This window comes from Lepidochelys kempii, chromosome 2 (assembly GCF_965140265.1).
Source record: "Lepidochelys kempii isolate rLepKem1 chromosome 2, rLepKem1.hap2, whole genome shotgun sequence".
Taxonomy (NCBI): domain Eukaryota; kingdom Metazoa; phylum Chordata; order Testudines; family Cheloniidae; genus Lepidochelys; species Lepidochelys kempii.
Window position 1 is genome coordinate 49,552,711 of NC_133257.1, and position 5,344 is coordinate 49,558,054.

The following is a 5,344-nucleotide window of genomic DNA, read 5'->3' on the forward strand; positions in this document are numbered from 1 at the left end:
AAATCTAAAACCTTCCTCTCTGCACCATCATCTCATCCACGGATTGAGACCCTGCAGTTCTGCCAGTCTAACTGGCCCTGTGCATGGAACTGGGAGCATCTCAGAGAATGCTACCATGGAGGTCCTGGACTTCAATCTCTTACCTAGCAGCCTAAATTTGCCCTCCAGGACCTTTCTCATATCCTTCCCTATGTCATTGGTACCTACAAGTACCACGACCACCGGCTTCTTCCCAGCACTACACATAAGTCTATCTAGATGTCTCGAGAGATCCACAATCTTCGCACCAGGCAGGCAAGTCACCATGCAGCTCTCCCAGTCATTTCAAACCCAGCTATCTATGTTTCTAATGATCAAATCACCCGTTACTAATCATAGAATCATATAATATCAGGGTTGCGAGGGACCTCAGGAGGCAACTAGTCCAACCCCCTGCTCAAAGCAGGACCAGTCCCCCACTAAATCATCCCAGCCAGGGCTTTGTCAAGCCTGACCTTAAAAACTTCTAAGAAAGGTGATTCCATCACCTTCCTAGATAACGCATTCCAGTGTTTCACCACCCTCCTAGTGAAAAAGTTTTTCCTAATATCCAACCTAAACCTCCCCCACTGCAACTTGAGACCATTACTCCTTGTTCTGTTATCTGCTACCACTGAGAACAGTCTAGATCCATCCTCTTTGGAACCCCCTTTCAGGTAGTTGAAAGCAGCTATCAAATCCCCCCTCATTCTTCTCTTCTGCAGACTAAATAATCCCAGTTCCCTCAGCCTCTCCTCATAAATCATGTGCTCCAGACCCCTAATCATTTTTGTTGTCCTCCGCTGGACTCTTTCCAATTTTTCCACATCCTTTTTGTAGTGTGGGGCCAAAAACTGGACACACTACTCCAGATGAGGCCTCACCAATGCCAAATAGAGGGGAATGATCACATCCCTCGATCTGCTGGCAATGCTCCTACTTGTACAGCGCAAAATGCTGTTAGCCTTCATGGCAACAAGGGCACACAATTAACTCATATCTAGCTTCTTGTCCACTGTAACTCCTAGGTCCTTTCCCGCGGAACTGCTGACTAGCCATTCGGTCCCTAGTCTGTAGCGGTGCATGGGATTCTTCTGTCCTAAATGCAGACTCTGCACTTGTCCTTGTTGAACCTCATCAGATTTCTTTTGGCCCAATCCTCCAATTTGTCTAGGTCCCTCTGTATCCTATCCCTATCCTCCAGAGTTATCTACCACTCCTCCCAGTTTAGTGTCAGCTGCAAACTTGCTGAGGGTGCAATCCACACCATCCTCCAGATGAAGGTATTGAACAAAATCAGCCCCAGGACCAACCCTTGGGGCACTCCACTTGATACTGGCTGCCAACTAGGACATGGAGCCATTGATCACTACTCTTTGAGCCTGATGATATAGCCAGCTTTCTATCTACCTTATAGTCCATTCATCCAGTCCATAGTTCTTTAACTTGCTGGCAAGAATACTGGGGGAGACCGTATCAAAAGCTTTGCTTTGCTAAAGTCCCCTCATCCACAGAGCCAGTTATCTCATCATAGAAGGAAATTTGGTTAGTCAGGCATGACTTGCCCTTGGTGAATCCATGCTGACTGTTCCTGATCATTTTCCTCTCCTCTAAGTGCTTCAAAATTGATTCCTTGAGGACCTGCTCCATGATTTTTCCAGGGACTGAAGGATTAATAGCTATCTCTTTGTAATAACTGGAATTCCCTCCCCTGGAGAGGTATCCTCAGTGCAAGAGGATACCTCAACATCATCTGGAAAGAGGGTCCCAACTGTGGGATCATTTCCTTCTGCTCCAGTTGGATGTTTTCCTTCCCTGGAACTTTCATCCTCCTCAACAGCACAGAGGCTGTCAGACCGGGGGTGGGATCATTCTACTGTGTCCTGGAAAGTCCCATCTATGTACCTCTCTGTCTCCCTCAGCTTCTCCAGTTCAGCCACTCTGGTCTCCAAAGCCCGTACACAGTCTCTGAGAGCCAGGAGCAACTTGCACCAAATGCACACATATGCCACCTGCCCACCGGCCAGGTAATCATACATGCTGCATTGGGTGCAATAAACTGGGTAGCCCCCACTGTGTTGCTGGACTTCTGCCTGCATTCTCTTTTTATTCCTGCAGCTGGTTCTTTTGTTGTTGTTTTGTTTATATCAATGGGGTGTTTTTGGCTTTTAAGTTTAAAGAATGTTGAGTTCTGACCCCTGCTCACACTCTCCCCTGGAGAACTCCCTCGCAAAACTCCCCTGTTAGCCGCTCCCGTTCGCTAGCTCCACTTCACTTCTGTTGTAGAAGTGAGTAGCCATCAAATGGAAAGGAAAGGGTGAAATACATGTAAATATAAAGCATATATAAACACAGGAGAAAATTTCAACGCTGCCTAATCACAGGATACCTGGAAAGCTACTTCTAGGACAAGTCAATTATTGTACTAATTTCAAGACATGTCAGTTCAAAGCTTTAGTCTTTTTACAAAACACAATTAAGGTCCAATCTACACTACAAATAAGAATCATGTCTGTAATCAAGTTAGAGGGCAACTGAGTTCTAGACAAGTCCTTGGCCATTATTGTATTTGCAGCTTAGACAGGGCCTCAAAATATATTGTTAGCCAAAAAAAGTCCCGGAATCCTTTACAACATTTGAAATGGCTACCAGTGTATCTCTCTTAAATACAGTATTGATGCCCTTTATTCATCTACTTGTGCCCTAGAGGATAAAGAACATCTCACCCAGACCCTCCAGACAATCCCTCTAGCTGTACTCTACCTCCCAGAAGGCAAAATCTCCTCTCTGATCCAAAAAGGAGATCCTGACTCTGATAGACTCTGTTCTGCCCATGAAGGAAGTGCAGAACATTGGAGTTCATATCAGCCATCAGAATCTGAAAGGAGAATTTTATCCTTAGTTCTTATTGTCATACTCAGTGGCCTACAAATACTATATAATTTTCTCTCTTATCAAAGTCCTGCTTTTTTGGCTCCCCTTTTCAGTTCTATTTAAGGTTTCCCAGTTTCTTCTTTAAAAGAAGAAAGACTGAAAATATTTGAACAGTACTAAGCTAGTTGTAAATGGCTGGATCAATCACTGTGTTAATGATTCCTATGCAATCATGTCCCACAACGTATTGTACCAACAATATTTTTGCTTTGTTTACTGAATAGAAAGTTAAATTACAAGATTATGAAGAAAATCATTTGGTGCAAAAAATTATTTCCTGAGAACCCATCCTGGTCCATCCTAAGCTAACACTCTTCACTCCATACATACCTCATGACCGGCTATCCTAGTTTTCTGTGATTAAAAAAAACTAAAATTCTCCAATAAAAAAGACAAAAATCTGCGTTTTTCTGTGATTAAAATGAAACACTGAACTTTAGTTTCCCGAGGCATAATATATATATATACATAGTAATCAGTTGAACACAATGTTTTATTGATAAATTTACAATTTTTAAGCAAGTTCAAAGTCTACCAGTGTTTAGCACTTTTCATGTATTCTACAACTGTCTATCTTCAAAAGTAATCGACAGCCTTGCTGCATATGGTACAGAACAGCACATTACCATCAATGTGAAATTTGTCCTTGGCAAAATCAGTGACACAGTCTTTAGGGGTGATTTTTAAAGTTGTCGGCATCTTTTCATAACTTTAATCGCTCACAAGTGGAGGCTGAAGTGAAACTTAAGATGCATTAAAACACGAATCCCTATACACCAGTTAGTAACCTTTATACGCCAGAAGCAGTTTATAGGAGTATGTTTAGCTATGTAAATTTAAAATGCATTCAAAAATTAACCATGAGAAGGGGCAGTTGCGCACATTGAATAAGTGACAAGGATCTACAACCTATCCTAAAGGATGACCCAACACTCTCACAAATCTTGGGAGACAGGCCAGTCCTTGCCTACAGACAGCCCCGCAACCTGAAGCAAATACTCACCAACAACCACATACCACACAACAGAACCACTAACCCAGGAACTTATCCTTGCAACAAAGCCCGTTGCCAATTGTGCCCACATATCTATTCAGGGGACACCATCACAGGGCCTAATAACATCAGACACACTATCAGAGGCTCGTTCACCTGCACATCCACCAATGTGATATATGCCATCATGTGCCAGCAATGCCCCTCTGCCATATACATTGGTCAAACTGGACAGTCTCTACGTAAAAGAATAAAGGGACACAAATCAGATGTCAAGAATTATAACATTCATAAACCAGTCGGAGAACACTTCAATCTCTCTGGTCACGCAATCACAGACATGAAGGTCGCTATCTTAAAACAAAAAAACTTCAAATCCAGACTCCAGCGAGAAACTGCTGAATTGGAATTCATTTGCAAATTGGATACTATTAATTTAGGCTTAAATAGAGACTGGGAGTGGCTAAGTCATTATGCAAGGTAGCCTGTTTCCTCTTGTTTTTTCCTACCCCCCCCCCCCCCAGATGTTCTGGTTTAACTTGGATTTAAACTTGAAGAGTGGTCAGTTTGGATGAGCTATTACCAGCAGGAGAGTGAGTTTGTGTGTGTATGGGGGTGGGGGGGATGTGAGAAAACCTGGATTTGTGCAGGAAATAGCCCAACTTGATTGTCATGCACATTGTGTAAAGAGTTGTCACTTTGGATGGGCTATCACCAGCAGGAGAGTGAATTTGTGTGGGGGGGTGGAGGGTGAGAAAACCTGGATTTGTGCTGGAAATGGCCCACCTGATGATCACTTTAGATAAGCTATTACCAGCAGGACAGTGGGGTGGGAGTAGGTATTGTTTCATATTCTCTGTGTATATATAAAGCCTGCTGCAGTTTCCACGATATGCATCTGAGGAAGTGAGCTGTAGCTCACGAAAGCTTATGCTCTAATAAATTGGTTAGTCTCTAAGGTGCCACAAGTACTCCTTTTCTTTTTGCGAATACAGACTAACACGGCTGTTACTCTGAAACCTGTAAAATTTAATTAATAGCTAATATGTGTTTTTATTTTTTCACAAAATGTAAAAACTAAAGATTCTCTGTAAAAACGTAAATTCCATGTTTTTCCATTGCAAAAGGATTTCTAGGATCCCTGCTCATAGCTAATTGCTCCCTCTCTATTCTTCTCCCACTTTCATATTGGTGAATTCTTTCATGCTGTCCTTGACAGCTGGAACAAGCTCCCTATCCTTGTTTGGCAGGCATCTATCTGATCTTCTGTAATACCTCATTATGAATATCAGTACTTCTTCTGTGAGGCCTCTCAGGGTTAATCCACCATTCAAAGAAATGCCTGTCAGTTGCCACACCACAAGCCTGCTGGACCTTTATGTAATGAATCCAACCTAC

At 42.7% G+C, this 5,344-nt stretch overlaps 1 pseudogene; it reads left to right on the plus strand.

Annotated features, from left to right (window-relative positions):
* The window catches only part of LOC140906555 (carbonic anhydrase 1-like), a 56,026-nt pseudogene that overhangs the window by 33,752 nt on the left and 16,930 nt on the right, over positions 1-5,344 (plus strand).